Below are 15,755 nucleotides of genomic sequence, written 5' to 3' on the forward strand. Positions count from 1 at the left end.
TGCGATGTGGCCCCTTCCAAGACATTTGAAGCATTTGATGTCTCGGGATCTATTTGGTTGGGCATCCATCTTTCCTTTACTCGATTCGGCAATCGGTTTGTTGAATTTGGTAGCTCCACTTACTTCTTTATTTCGACTCGGCAAGTCTCGTTTGTTAGACCCTTGCCCCCACTTAGTCGTAGAAGAAGTATTAGGGAAAGAACGGAACGTACCTTTTCTCTTTAATTGTTTTTCAACCTTTATGGCCATATGGACCATATCAATGACCTCGACATAATGGTGTAGCTCCACAATATTTGCAATATCTCGGTTAAGGCCGGCGAGAAATCGAGCCATGGTGGCTTCTCGATCTTCCTCCACGCTTCGTTGGCCTTGAGTTAAGCTTTGGAGCTTTTGATACAACTCCCGGTGATAGTAAGCATGAATGAATCGCTTTCTCATTATGGCTTTCATTTCCGCCCATGTAGATGATACGAGTCACAAAGGCCCAACCCAAGCTTAAGAAGGTGATGGGCTCAAATCAAGAAAATCAAGATTCACTTTCTTGTTTTCAAGAAAATCAAGAAATTGAATCTTGGCCCAATTTTGCTGTTCGGAGCGATTTCAAGAATCAAGAAAATCAAGATTTCAAATCTTGGAAATCTTGGTCCAAGAAATCGAATCTTGCAGCCAAAGCGCGTTGGATCTCCATTACGAGCGTCAACGACCCAATTTCGGTAGGAGATGGATCACAAGCCCAAATTCTTGAAGGCGAGGCCCAATAACCAAAATCCAGCCCAATCAAGAAATTTCTTCATACTTAGTTGAAAATCAGGCCAAAATGTCAAAGGGCCCAATTTGTAAACATCTTACTTGTTTAATTTAATTTTTTAATCTTTAGGAGCATTACATGTAAAATTCGGCCCAAAACAGCCCATATAAGTGCATGGCCGAATTTACCTTGTTATTTTATTAATTAGGTTTAATTTTTTTATTAGTTACTTGTGAGATTAGGATTTGTTGGAGGCCTATATAAGCATTGGCCAGCCACCCTTTGTAAAAACATCTTATTATTATTTTTTCTATCAAATTTCAGATTTGTTGAGTGCAGAATTTTCTTTGGGGTTTTCTCCAAGAATTCTCTCTTGAGTTTTCTTTAGAAGTTGTTTTAACAATCTTTTGATTGTGGGAGCCATCTTCAACCTTCTTCTTGCCATCGATATTCTTTGGAGGGGAGATTAGAGCCGTTTGAAGAGATTTGTGAAATCTTTCGGGATTTCAAGGATCTTTAGGACTTATCCTTTAATTCTTGCTGTTTTCGATTTCTTTCTTTACTTTTCTTTGCTTATACTTGTGCCGATTTCTCATCTAATATTTTGCTGTTCTTGTTTGTTTTCCAGCATTGATTAAACTCAAGATCTCATCGTTTAAGTTGTTCTCCTATTGGCAGCACCCATTCGAACCCAAAAATCCCCAATTCCTAGGGTTTGGCCGATTGGATTTCTTTCAATTTGGGAATCAATTGATTGCTGGAAATTGGGCATTCTTGGCCGAATCAATTCCTTGGCAGATTCGCATCTTTTCTTTGTTCTCAATTTCGTTTGATTCATCGATTCTATTTCTTTTCTTCTTGCTGCTCTTTTAATTGAATTTGGAAATTTTAAATTCAAATCTAATTCGGTTTAATCTTAATCTTTGTTTTTGATTTCAGATCTGTTCGTCTAGGATCTTTCGTAGGAGTTTCTCGTGACTTGGCAACTCGATCTTGGTCCGCGCGCAACCCTATATCAGTAGACACGGGACATTCGCCATTGCGTCTTCGGCTCATCGTGAGTTGATCCCACCATATTATGGCGTATTCGGAGAATTCTATAGCAGCTAACTTTACCTTCTTGCTTTTCGAGTAATTGTGGCACTCGAAAACTAACTCCACCTTCTTCTCCCATTCAAGATAAGCCTCGGGATCTGACCTTCCTTGAAAAGCAGGAATCGCCATTTTAATGTTTTTAAATCATCATCGGTCCTCTCTCGATCTCTTGGTTCCCGTCCTCGTTGGCCTTGTCACCTTGCACTTTGTCGCGAAGCTCGATCACTTTCAACGTCACTTGCTTCATATAGATCATTTGCATGTTGCCATGGACGTTCTCGCTCTCTTCTCGGAATAGGAGGGGTGTTCGCACGTTGGCTTCGTTCCTCCATTTGTTCCATTCGTTCATGAAGGGAATCAAACTAAGGTTGGAACAAACGAGAAATTTCTCGCACGATTGCTTGAACTTGTAGATCAGGCACTCCGCCTCCGGGAACGTTTCTCCTTGGTTGAAGATTAACTCCTCCACCAGCGGCATTCGAGGCTCCTCCACTTGTTGCTCGTCGTTCCGGGCTCCTTGACATGATGATTAAAATTAAGAAAATATCCTCACCAAAAAAAAACCTCACAATTCACTCACAAGAAATGAATTCACTCCTCTCGTGTTTCACTCTATTTTTGGCTTTTATCTTGATGTACTCTCTTGCCTTTTACCTCTCAAATCCAACTCTCGATATTCTGAAAAGCTACTTAGATTTATCCACACTTGTGGGTCAGCTTCAAGGGGTTTGCAAGGGAAAGTCGTATGGTTTAGGGTAGGCTCGAAAGAAAGAAAGGCTTAAGATGTGGCGTATAAAATGGATTCACTAATTGGGAAATTTTTTTTATTTTATAGCGTGAAAATTCACTAAAATGGGTATAAAGGAGTGTAGAATGTGATTTTAGAAAAAATTTTGTTGAAGTGTCTCCAGACTCTTTTTTTTATAGCTCGTTTCGTATGAAATAACGAGTCGTAATATTTCCCGATCGAAATTAGGTAGTGTCGGCCTTGAAATAAATTCAAGTCTTGGTGTTTAAAATTAAATGGCTTTGGGAAATAAGGGAGTTTGATGGAGTGTTGTTTGCTGGATATTTCAATGAAAACAAGTTGAACCCTTATTAGCAAATAAGGACCCGGGGCTTAAGGTTTCAAAGAAAGAAAGGATTTGGGATAAAACTGAGACCCTCTATTTAGCAAAATAGGAACCTACGGTATGAAGAACGCCACACCAATGGTGATAAATTCGAAACAAAGTCAGATTGACGCCACTTGTTGAAGATAAGTCAATTAGAGCTTTGGAGAATAAAGAGAGTGAATTGCCTCACTAAAATGATATTTCATTCAGAAATTTGTCAAAAGTTCTTTTACAAGAAATTGAGCAACTATTTATAGTCTAATGTCTAGTAGCCGAATGGACATATTCTAGACTTAATTTCTAAGCAAAAATTGAACAAAAATTCAGCTTAAATTCATGTATATGCTTGCATCAAGGTTCGGCTGAATAGAGACCAAGGAAGAGCTTTCAATGAACTTGGAAAAAAATGGCAGCAGCTACATTCGGCCAATGGAGTTTAATGAGGTCATTCATGAAGCAACTATTGATGAAAAATTACCAGCATTAATTGGCAACTTGAACAGCCATTTAGAAGTGTGAATGGACGGTTTTGAAGAGCCTTGAAGTGTGAACATGGCTGAACCGAATAGACATAGTGTGAACAGCTTTTATACGCCCTTGGGAAGAGAATCGGCCAAGCTTGAAAGGATGAAAAACTTGATCACTCTTGGCCGAATAGTTTCCTTGAAGAACACCAAAATTAATTAGCTTTTAATGCATTAGTTCAGCTGCACATGCATCTTCAAATTCATTGAATCTCCATGCATGAATCTGTCCAATTCATCTCCAAATTCGGCTGCACCTAAAAATAAACATGAACTTAATTAATTTCAAGCAAATTCATCTGAACTAAATTAAAATATAATGTGAACATCCTAAATAACATTGAGACAACTTAAATATTAACAAATCATAACACATAAATTCGGCTAGACAAATTTAAAACATGTAATAATTTAGACAAACTAAATGACATCAAGACATCATTAATTTAACTAAATCAAGACATATTAAACACTTAAATTAATTAAGACATATTTAAAAGCTGTAATGAAACTTATTTAAATGTTTATTTAAATGGTCTAAATTCCAGTCATCAAATTAATTAGCTAGAACGAAATTCAGCTTCAAAGAAGTTGAATATGTTCAGCTCGTTTTTAAACTCCTTGCTATCATTTTCCTCAACCCGTTCCACCATTGCTAAAATAGCATCTTTGAATCGTTTAGCTCTAGCTCGCGTTATTGGACCAATGGGCAGCTTAATGGCTTCTTGTTCGTTCTCCATTTGGTTCGTAGGCAAGCTCACATCACCATGGCTGTTCGGTTCAGCCATGTTCACACCATGGGGACTCTTCAAAACTGTCCATTCACACCCCAAAAAGGCTGCTCAAGTTCTCTTTTAATGCTGGTCATTTTTCATCAAGAGTTGCCTAATGAATGAGTCAATTAAACTCATTAGGTGAACTTGGCTGCTACATGAATCTCCGAAATTCATTTGATCAATTTGGAAGCTTTAATTTTGGTCACCATTCAGCCGAATCTACATTGGCCAATATACATGGATTTAAGTTGAATTTATTTCAATGTTTGCTTAGATATTAAGTCTTGAACTTGTCTATTCGGCTACTAGTCACTCAAGCTATAAATAGTTGCTGAATTTCTTGTAAAGGGACTTTTTGCCATTTTGATTATTGAATTAAGTATTTTGTGAGGAATTCTTCTCTCAATTTCGTCCAAAGACTTAGTTGGCTTATCTACTAGTTAGTGGCGTCAACGTTTGTTCTTTGCATCCCGAACTTATCACTTTCACCCAAAGTGTGGCGTTCATTTGATACCGAGGTTCCTATCTTTGATAGATAGTGGGTCGAGGTCCTTTTACATCCGTTTTTCATTCACCTTAAAGACATATAAGATTCGGGTCAACATTTTCCTTAGTGTTGGTTCATTCTTGTTTTTAAGCTTTTCTTTCCATTTCACCTTCAACCGAAAATTCCAAACCTTTAATATTTGTTTTCTTTCTTTCTTAGCCGAAATACCTTACCAACCATTTCCTTTTAACCTTAAATGAACCATAAACACCTTCAATGAACAAATATAACTCTTTGAATCAAGACGAACGAAACTTCATCGTTAGGACGATCGGGAAACAAAAATGACTCGGATTCATCAACGAGGCTGGGGTCGTATCAAAGGTATACCCTTTTGTCACATTTAGATTCCAAATTACTTGGTTTTGTGTTTCTGAAAGATTTGTATGCTACTGATAATGATTTTGGTGAAATTTATACTGCTTGTGAGACTGTGGCCGTTGACAAGTTTTATAGGTGCGATGGCTTTCTTTTTAAAGAAGGAAAATTATGTGTGCCGCAAGGTTCGATACGGGAGTTGTTAGTAAATGAGGCGCATAGCGGAGGTCTTATGGGCCATTTCGACGTTGGAAAAACCTTAGCAACCCTCCAAGAGCATTTTTATTGGCCGAAAATGAAACGGGACGTTGAACGAGTGTGTGCGCGATGTGTGACGTGCAAGAAGGCCAAATCCAAGATTAAGCCGCATGGGTTATATACGCCGCTCCTTATACCCGACGCACCTTGGGAGGACATCTCCATGGATTTTGTCCTTGGATTGCCTAGGACCAAAATGGGGAAGGATTCTATTTTTGTTGTTGTTGATCGCTTCTCAAAAATGTCTCATTTTATTTCTTGTTCAAAAACTGATGATGCCGTTCACATTGCTAATCTTTTCTTTAAGGAAATTGTTTGCTTGCATGGCATCCCAAGGACGATTGTTTCTGATCGAGACGCCAAGTTTTTGAGTCACTTTTGGAGGTCGTTATGGGGAAAGCTCGGAACTAAGTTGCTGTTTTCAACCACCTGCCACCCCCAAACCAATGGCCAAACGGAAGTGGTCAACCGAGTGTTATCAACTTTGTTACGAGCCATCATACGAAAAAATCTCAAGTCGTGGGAAGAGTGTCTATCGCATATTGAATTTGTGTATAACCGATCCGTTCATTCGGCAACCAAACACTCTCCTTTTGAAATCGTTTATAGATTTAACCCGTTAACTCCTTTAGATTTAGTGTCTTTGCCTAATGATCAACTTATCCATGCAGATGCTAGAAAAAAGGCTGAATATGTAAAGGAGTTACATCAGAAAGTTCGAGCCAACATTGAAGCAAAAACCAAAAGTTATACTCGGAAGGCGAACAAGGGTCGTAAAAGAGTTATCTTCGAACCTGGTGATTGGGTTTGGGTTCACATGAGAAAGGAACGTTTTCCCGCCCAACGAAGGTCAAAGCTACTACCGTGTGGTGACGGACCTTTTCAAGTCTTGGAACGAATCAACGAGAATTCTTATCGACTTGATCTACCAGGTGAGTATAATATAAGTGCAAGTTTTAATGTCTCTGACTTTCCCCTTTTGATGCAGATTCTGATTTGAGGGCAAATCACTTTGAAGAGGGGGAGGATGATACGGCCATGCCTCAAGCCCTACCTAGCCCGAGCAAGGAGCCTTTGGAGTTGCCTCGAGGTCCTATTACTCGATCACGAGCTAAACAATTCAAGGAGGCTATTTCGGCTTTAGTTAACAAAGTTTGGGGCGAGATTTTGGTTGGGCACATCGAAGAAGCTTGGACCAACTCGAAGAACACTCCATGCATTTTACTACGAGCTGAATTAAGCTCGGAATCAGCTCAATAAGTTCATTTCAGCTCAATTTTAGCTCCATAGCTTTTAATCCAGCTCAATTAATTTTTGTTGTTTAATTGGTCTTAAATCTGGGCGAATTTAATTATGCATGATAATTGTGTTTTTCTTACACATTATTAAGTCAATTTAATTTCCTACAGCTTATCAATATGTCTTATTACATGTTTTTAATTTGTCTTGTCCAAACCGAATTAATTAGCTTTTAGTTTAATTAATTGTGTTTGTTTTAATTATAAGAATTTAAGTTGTCTAGATTGTGTTTAAATATGATTCAGCTGAATATTGAATACTTAAATTCATTTGCTCATGTTTTGTAGGTTGGCCGAATGTGGAAGGGAGCATTTAAGTTAGATGCATGCACTATAGGTTCAACGAATTTGGTGATACATGCATGATGAATGTTCAGCTGATTTCATTATTCCAAGAACCAGCATAATGCCGTTCACACATGGAGTTCACACTCATGGCTTTTCGGTTTGGAATGTTCACACCATAGGACTTTTCAAAATTAAGTGTTCACACTTCATTTGGCCATTCAAGTCCCTTTTAATAGCTGGTCACTTTTCAGCAAAAGCTACAAATTAAATGAGCTTATTTATGCACATTGACCGAATCTAGCTCATCCATGCACCATTCAAGTTGTCCAAGGTTCAATGTGAATTCTAGAAGCTTTCCAAGTTCAGCCGAACCTAGCCAAGCCATTGAAGAATTCATTAGCTTAATTTTTAAGAAAATGTATGTGACTATTCGACTAACTTAGTTGCTGATTATAAATAGCTGAAATTTCATTTTGTAAAGGACTTTTTGACATTTTAAGTAACGAATTGCTGCCAAATTTGTGAGGCATTTTCTCTCAAATTTTGTTCGAGACCCGTAAGACTTATCTAGCTTCTAGTGGCGTCTTTTCGAGTCTTTCTTTCGAACTTATCACTCCCTAAACTCGAGTGTGGCGTTCACCTTTGATACCTTTGGTTCATACTTTACTAAGTATTGGGTCAAGGTCCTTATCCACCATTTCCAACTCAATTTGGTCCTATAAGTTTCGGGTCAACACTCTTCTTTAGTGTTGGTTCACTCTTGACCTTTTTGAACCATTACCAATTCGTACCAAATACCATACCATTTCGTACCAATCCCTAAATACCAAATCGTACCTAAACCAAATACCATTTCTTGTTTATTCCTAAACCGAATTCGACCATACTAATCATACCATTTTGACTTAAGCCAAATCCACATCTTATTTTGATCAAACTTATTTTACTTCTTTGAACACAAATATATTCTTTCTTCTTCTTGTCTAATATACTTCTTCGTTTACGATCGGGAACTAAATGACTCGGGTTCAACTACCCTTTCCTCGTCTTTTTCTTTTGTTTCTTTTTTTTTTGTCTCTCAATCTCATTCCATATTCGCTCATTTTCTCGAATAAACATCTCTTGCCTCTCTTTACTTTTTATTTCTTTTTGTGTCTTCCTTTCATTACAAGATAGAGATGTTACAAATGAATCAGAACGGAAAGACTCTCATTGGGTATGTACGGAATGACTTGCATACGAATAATGATCCCCTTGGAAAACTTCACTCTCGAAACTTGCTTTGCATCTTCTTGAATTCCTCGTTGTATAAGAGTCATGATATGAATCTCTTCTCGAATATTCGTTGGATGTTCGTCTTCTTGGCACTCTCATTTCTGCCCTTTCACTTGAATTAAGTTGTCCTCGTTGGGCTCTTTTCTCCACTCGCATCTCATTGATAGTAGCACTCAATGTTCGAAGTGATACGACCCGCCCCCGGGAACGGCTATTGTTTCAGCCTACAAGCGAGGCTCATCGTGTTTGCAAGCTGGACGTAGCTCAATTTTATTTTGTGGAGCTTCAATTAGCTTGTTTCCAGCTCTTTACAACCTCAATGAGCTCGAACTAGCTCAATAAACTCATTTTAGTTTCTTTTAGTTTTGCATTTTTTTTATTTTGCTGGAATAAATTTTAGTTAATTTAGTTTAAGCTAATTAACTAATTTAACTAGGTGTTAATTGTGCCTTTAAGTCATTTAATGTGTCTTATTATTTTCGGCATTAATAAGTTGAGTTAATTAATTTGTCTTGATCTAGTTAAATTAAAGATGTCTTGATTTTATTTAGTTTGTCTAAATTTATACATGCATTAAATCTGTCCAGCCGAATTTATGTGTCATGTTTATTAATATTCAAGTTGTCACAATGATAATTAGGATGTTCACATTATGTTTTTAATTAAGTTCATTTGTGTTATGTAGGTGCACCCGAATTTGAAGATACATTGGGCAGATTCATGCATGTAGATTCAATGAATGTGAAGGTGCAGCCGAATTTGGAGATGAATTGGGCAGATTCATGCATGGAGATTCAATGAATTTGAAGATGCATGTGCAGCTGAACTAATGCATTAAAAGCTGATTAATTTTGGTGTTCTTCAAGGCAACTATTCGGCCAAGAGTGATCAAGCTTTTCATCCTTTCAAGCTTGGCCGATTCTCTTCCCAAGGGCGTATAAAAGCTGTTCACACTATGTCTATTCGGTTCAGCCATGTTCACACTTCAAGGCTCTTCAAAACCGTCCATTCACACTTCTAAATGGCTGTTCAAGTTGCCAATTAATGCTGGTAATTTTTCATCAATAGTTGCTTCATGAATGACCTCATTAAACTCCATTGGCCGAATGTAGCTGCTGCCATTTTTTTCAAGTTCATTGAAAGCTCTTCCTTGGTCTCTATTCAGCCGAACCTTGATGCAAGCATATACATGAATTTAAGCTGAATTTTTGTTCAATTTTGCTTAGAAATTAAGTCTAGAATATGTCCATTCGGCTACTAGACATTAGACTATAAATAGTTGCTCAATTTCTTGTAAAAGGACTTTTTGCCAAATTTCTGAATGAAATATAATTTTAGTGAGAAATTCACTCTCTTTATTCTCCAAAGCTCAAATTGACTTATCTTTAACGAGTGGCGTCAATCTGACTTTGTTCGAACTTATCACCCATTGGTGTGGCGTTCTTCATACCGTAGGTTCCTATTTTGCTAAATAGAGGGTCTCGGTTTTTATCCTATTTCCATTTCTTTCTTTGAAACCTTAAGCCCGGGTCCTTATTTGATAATAAGGGTTCGATCTTGTTTCATCGAATTACCCAGCAAACAACAATCCATTAAACTCCTTTGTTCCTAAAGCCATCCAACTTCAAACACCAAGACTTGAATTTGATTCAATTCCGACACTACCTAATTTCGATCGGGAAAGATTACGACTCGTCTTTACATCCGAAACGAGCTCGTATCAGTTGGTATCAGAGCTAGCTAAATTAGGTACGTAAATCGTAGCTTCGAAAAAAAAAAAGAAGTTAAAAAAAAAGTTTCGAAAAAAAAAATCCGAAAAAAAAAAGAAGGAAAAAAAAATTGCAAAAAAAAAAAATTGCATACGGTCTAGGTGCGTACGAAAAGAACGTGAAATATCCGTAAAAAAAAAAAAGAGTCTGGAAACACTTCAACAAAAATTTTTCCAAAATCATATTATACACCCTTTTATACCCCTTTGAGTGAAATTTCACACTATTAAAAAAAAAAATTCAATTCGTGAATTCATTTTATACGCCACATCTTTAAACCTTTCTTTCTTTCGAGCCTACCCTAAACCATATGATTTTCCTTTGTTTAGCTTTTGAAGCCGACCCACAAGTGGGATAAGTCTAAGGTAGCTTTTTAGAATATTGAGAGTTGGATTTGAGAGGTAAAAGGCAAGAGAGTACATCAAGATAAAAGCCATTAAAGAGTGTAAACACGAGTGGAGTGCAGAATTATTTTTTCTTTTTGAGTGACTTGTGAGTTTTTGTTGAGAGGTTATAATTTCATATATCAAGAAATCCTCCAATAAACATGGCAGAAAGGCAACCTGTTCGAAATGTGCCGGACTTGAATTTACAAGCATTGCTACGCGAGGTGGAACGATTGTTCGATCAAAAGTTAGAACCGATTCAAGATAGACTTGATCGTGTGGAAGGAAGAGCCCAACGAAGGAGAACTCCCTTAAGCCCTCCAAGAAATCGAGGACGACAATCTGATTTAGATGATGAATCTTTCGAGTCGATTGAACACGAAAGTGATCAAGGGTCCAATGCGAATGTTCAACGAAGAGGCCAACGCAACCGAGGCCAACGAAATCGAGGGAGGTTCGATGATGACTTGAAAAGCATTAAGTTGTCAATCCCTTCATTCCAAGGCCGATCGGATCCCGAAGCTTATCTCGAGTGGGAGAAAAAGATCGAGCTTATATTTGAATGCCATAACTATTCTGAGCCAAGAAAGTTAAGTTGGCTGCTATCGAATTTTCGGACTATGCAATGGTGTGGTGGGACCAACTTACAACTAGCCGAAGGCGAAATGGCGAGCGTCCTATCCAAACATGGTCCGAGATGAAGGCTGTAATGCGACGACGTTTCATCCCTTCGTACTACCATCGGGAGTTGTACCAAAAACTTCAAAATCTTACACAAGGGACGAGAAGCGTGGAGGATTACTTCAAGGAGATGGAAGTGGCCATGATTCGAGCGGATGTGGAGGAAGATCGAGAGGCAACTATGGCTCGTTTCTTAGCCGGACTTAACCGTGAAATTGCCAACATAGTTGAGTTGCAACACTACGTAGAGATCGTCGATATGGTTCACATGGCGATCAAGGTCGAAAAGCAACTCAAAATGAAAGGAGCCGTACGTGGTTATTCCTTTTCGAATGCATCTAAGTGGAACCAAGGGGCAAGTAAGAATGTTTCAACAAATCAATCAAAAGAAACTGTGGTGCCCATGAAGTCCAACAAGTCTGTGGCTGAATCTAGCAAAGGTAAGGCCATTGAAAATACTCAATCCCGAACACGTGATATTAAGTGTTTTAAGTGCCAAGGGAGAGGGCACATCGCAAGCCAATGCCCAAATCGTAACACAATGATCATGCTTCCCAATGGTGAGATTGAATCGGAGGATGAAGTAGACAAAAACGAAGAAGAAGTTCAGCATCCATCCGAAAATGAAGATGAAGTAGAATTTGCTGTTGAAGGTGAAATGCTCATTGTTAAAAGAAGTCTTAGTGCACAAAGCTCTATAGGTGAACCGCAACGCGAGAATTTGTTTCATACCCGATGTTATGTTCATGGAAGGGTTTGTAGCGTTGTGATCGATGGCGGGAGTTGCACAAATGTTGCAAGCACACTTATGATCAAGAAGTTGTCTTTGCCGACCCTTAAGCACCCAAGTCCCTATAAGATGCAATGGCTCAATGAAGGAGTCGAACTTAAGGTAACCAAACAAGCCTTGATTTCCTTTTCAATTGGAAAGTACCAAGACGAGATTTTGTGCGACGTTGTGCCCATGCATGCGGGCCATTTACTGCTTGGGAGGCCGTGGCAATTTGATCGGCGAGTCAAGCACGATGGGTTTTCTAACCAATATTCGTTCAAGCACAAGGGCAAAAATATCACTTTGGCCCCATTGTCTCCACAACAAGTGATGGAAGATCAACAACGATTAAAGCAATCCTTGGAAGATTTGAATGAACAAAAAAAGAAATTGAGAGAGAGTGAAAAAGAAAAGAAAAATGATTCAAAAGAAAAGAATCTAGATTGTGAGAAAAACAAGATCAAAGAAAAAGAAAGTGAAAGAAATTTGAGTGAGAGAAAGAAAAATGTTTTGATTAATCGTTGTCTTCCTATCTCTTCATTTTTTCAGGTTAAACCAAGCAAGGAATTACGATTACATTATATTCCTGAGAAGAGAAGGTTCATATTGCGAGAGAATGGTAAAACCGATTTTCAAATCCCTAATTTCAAGGATAAACAAGGTTTGATTTCTGAAAAACTAAAAACATCTCTGTTTTGCTCAAGAAGTGATGATGTTCGTGACTATGATGAGTTTGATGAAGAAGTGAAAGGTTGTTGGCCATTGTTAAATTTAAATGTGCAAAACTTGATTCTATTTAGTGATCTTGTTTGTTTGGGCCGACTAATACTTGTCCTACATATTGGCTCAAATGAATTATTGTCGACTTGTGGTTACTCTTTAAAATCATTTTCTTCATTGGATGAGACTTTGCATGGTAAAGGTGTGATAAATCAATTTAATTGTTTGAATCACGAGTGTTTGAATCCTTTTGATCAAGTGTGGGTTGGGATATGTGTTTATTTGAATGAACTGTTCATATTTGAAGAATTATTTCCCATGACTAGGTCATTGATGAAATTGGAAAATCCATTTGGAAAGGTAAGGCTTATCTATATTCTTGAATTCGACAATAGCTTATTTGCTCCAATTGTGATTGAAAATTTGGTAAGAGTTTGCAAGTTTTTAGTTCATCGTGTCATTCATAATTTTCTTTATTGTGTAGGTGACACCTTGAAGTGGCTTTGCCCTAAAGAGGGAGGGCAAGTAACTAATCGGTGTTATTTTCAATCTATTCATGAATTTCAGGTTGTTGGGCATAAGTTTGTTAAATTTAACAACCAAGGGGGCTTTGTTAAGGAAGGATACTTCGCGAACAAATGGCCCGATTTGGGGACAAATCGCTTTAAAGAGGGAGGGGATGATACGACCCGCCCCCGGGAACGGCTATTGTTTCAGCCTACAAGCGAGGCTCATCGTGTTTGCAAGCTGGACGTAGCTCAATTTTATTTTGTGGAGCTTCAATTAGCTTGTTTCCAGCTCTTTACAACCTCAATGAGCTCGAACTAGCTCAATAAACTCATTTTAGTTTCTTTTAGTTTTGCATTTTTTTTATTTTGCTGGAATAAATTTTAGTTAATTTAGTTTAAGCTAATTAACTAATTTAACTAGGTGTTAATTGTGCCTTTAAGTCATTTAATGTGTCTTATTATTTTCGGCATTAATAAGTTGAGTTAATTAATTTGTCTTGATCTAGTTAAATTAAAGATGTCTTGATTTTATTTAGTTTGTCTAAATTTATACATGCATTAAATCTGTCCAGCCGAATTTATGTGTCATGTTTATTAATATTCAAGTTGTCACAATGATAATTAGGATGTTCACATTATGTTTTTAATTAAGTTCATTTGTGTTATGTAGGTGCACCCGAATTTGAAGATACATTGGGCAGATTCATGCATGTAGATTCAATGAATGTGAAGGTGCAGCCGAATTTGGAGATGAATTGGGCAGATTCATGCATGGAGATTCAATGAATTTGAAGATGCATGTGCAGCTGAACTAATGCATTAAAAGCTGATTAATTTTGGTGTTCTTCAAGGCAACTATTCGGCCAAGAGTGATCAAGCTTTTCATCCTTTCAAGCTTGGCCGATTCTCTTCCCAAGGGCGTATAAAAGCTGTTCACACTATGTCTATTCGGTTCAGCCATGTTCACACTTCAAGGCTCTTCAAAACCGTCCATTCACACTTCTAAATGGCTGTTCAAGTTGCCAATTAATGCTGGTAATTTTTCATCAATAGTTGCTTCATGAATGACCTCATTAAACTCCATTGGCCGAATGTAGCTGCTGCCATTTTTTTCAAGTTCATTGAAAGCTCTTCCTTGGTCTCTATTCAGCCGAACCTTGATGCAAGCATATACATGAATTTAAGCTGAATTTTTGTTCAATTTTTGCTTAGAAATTAAGTCTAGAATATGTCCATTCGGCTACTAGACATTAGACTATAAATAGTTGCTCAATTTCTTGTAAAAGGACTTTTTGCCAAATTTCTGAATGAAATATAATTTTAGTGAGAAATTCACTCTCTTTATTCTCCAAAGCTCAAATTGACTTATCTTTAACGAGTGGCGTCAATCTGACTTTGTTCGAACTTATCACCCATTGGTGTGGCGTTCTTCATACCGTAGGTTCCTATTTTGCTAAATAGAGGGTCTCGGTTTTTATCCTATTTCCATTTCTTTCTTTGAAACCTTAAGCCCGGGTCCTTATTTGATAATAAGGGTTCGATCTTGTTTCATCGAATTACCCAGCAAACAACAATCCATTAAACTCCTTTGTTCCTAAAGCCATCCAACTTCAAACACCAAGACTTGAATTTGATTCAATTCCGACACTACCTAATTTCGATCGGGAAAGATTACGACTCGTCTTTACATCCGAAACGAGCTCGTATCACGAAGTATGGCAGCCCGTTCGTCTAACTGTTGTTGGATCATTTTAAATTTATCGTGGACATCATTATGGTCATCATCAACTTGACCAACTCTAGACATTTTTTTTCAAAAACCTGCAAAACAAACACTCAAGACTCAAAAAGGAAAATTAGTAAAGCTCACCGTTAATCACTAAAAAAAATTTAATTCTCAAAGAGGTAGAATTCAGTCTTGTGAGTTCTTTAGTAGAAAGTGTATGAACCGGAACTACCAAAGAATCCTAATTTGCACTAGGAGTCCAAAAACTGACGAGACACCAATTGATTTGTGTTTGCACCGAGGAAGAATTGTGCACACTTTTAAATCCTACTAACACAAGAAACAATAAGGTGTTAGATAGTGTAAAGGAAGAATAAAATCAAAACAAATGAAAACCTACAGCTAAGAATCAATAAAAATTGTTAATACCGAAAACCCGAAAAACTGCGGAGTAAGTTGACAACTTCGTTCGAGGTGTTATCGATCTCCAAAAATCACGAAATTGAAACTGGTATGTCCTTAAATAATTTGATCTAGAAAGTTTCGTCGCTAAACTCAACCCGTTGAATATTTTTTTAATTTTTATCTTGATTTTGTCTTTTTCAATTTTTTTTAACTTTTTCTACTGATTTCTTTTCCGGAAATATTTTTTTAATAATCTATCACAGTGCCACAAATATGCATATAAAATTTTAGACCAATCGGACAACATTTACTGATCGACCCGCCCCCGGGAACGGCTATTGTTTCAGCCTACAAGCGAGGCTCGTCGTTTTTACAAGCTGGACGTAGCTCAATTTTATTTTTGTGGAGCTTCATTTAGCTCATTTCCAGCTCCTTCAAGTTCAATGAGCTCGAACCAGCTCAAAATTAGCTCAAAATAACTTAGTCAATAATATAGTAGCTGAAATAATTAATTGAGTTAGTTAAATTAGTTATTTACAAGC

This window comes from Gossypium hirsutum, chromosome D06 (genome assembly GCF_007990345.1).
Source record: "Gossypium hirsutum isolate 1008001.06 chromosome D06, Gossypium_hirsutum_v2.1, whole genome shotgun sequence".
In the NCBI taxonomy this organism is placed as follows: Eukaryota; Viridiplantae; Streptophyta; class Magnoliopsida; order Malvales; family Malvaceae; genus Gossypium; species Gossypium hirsutum.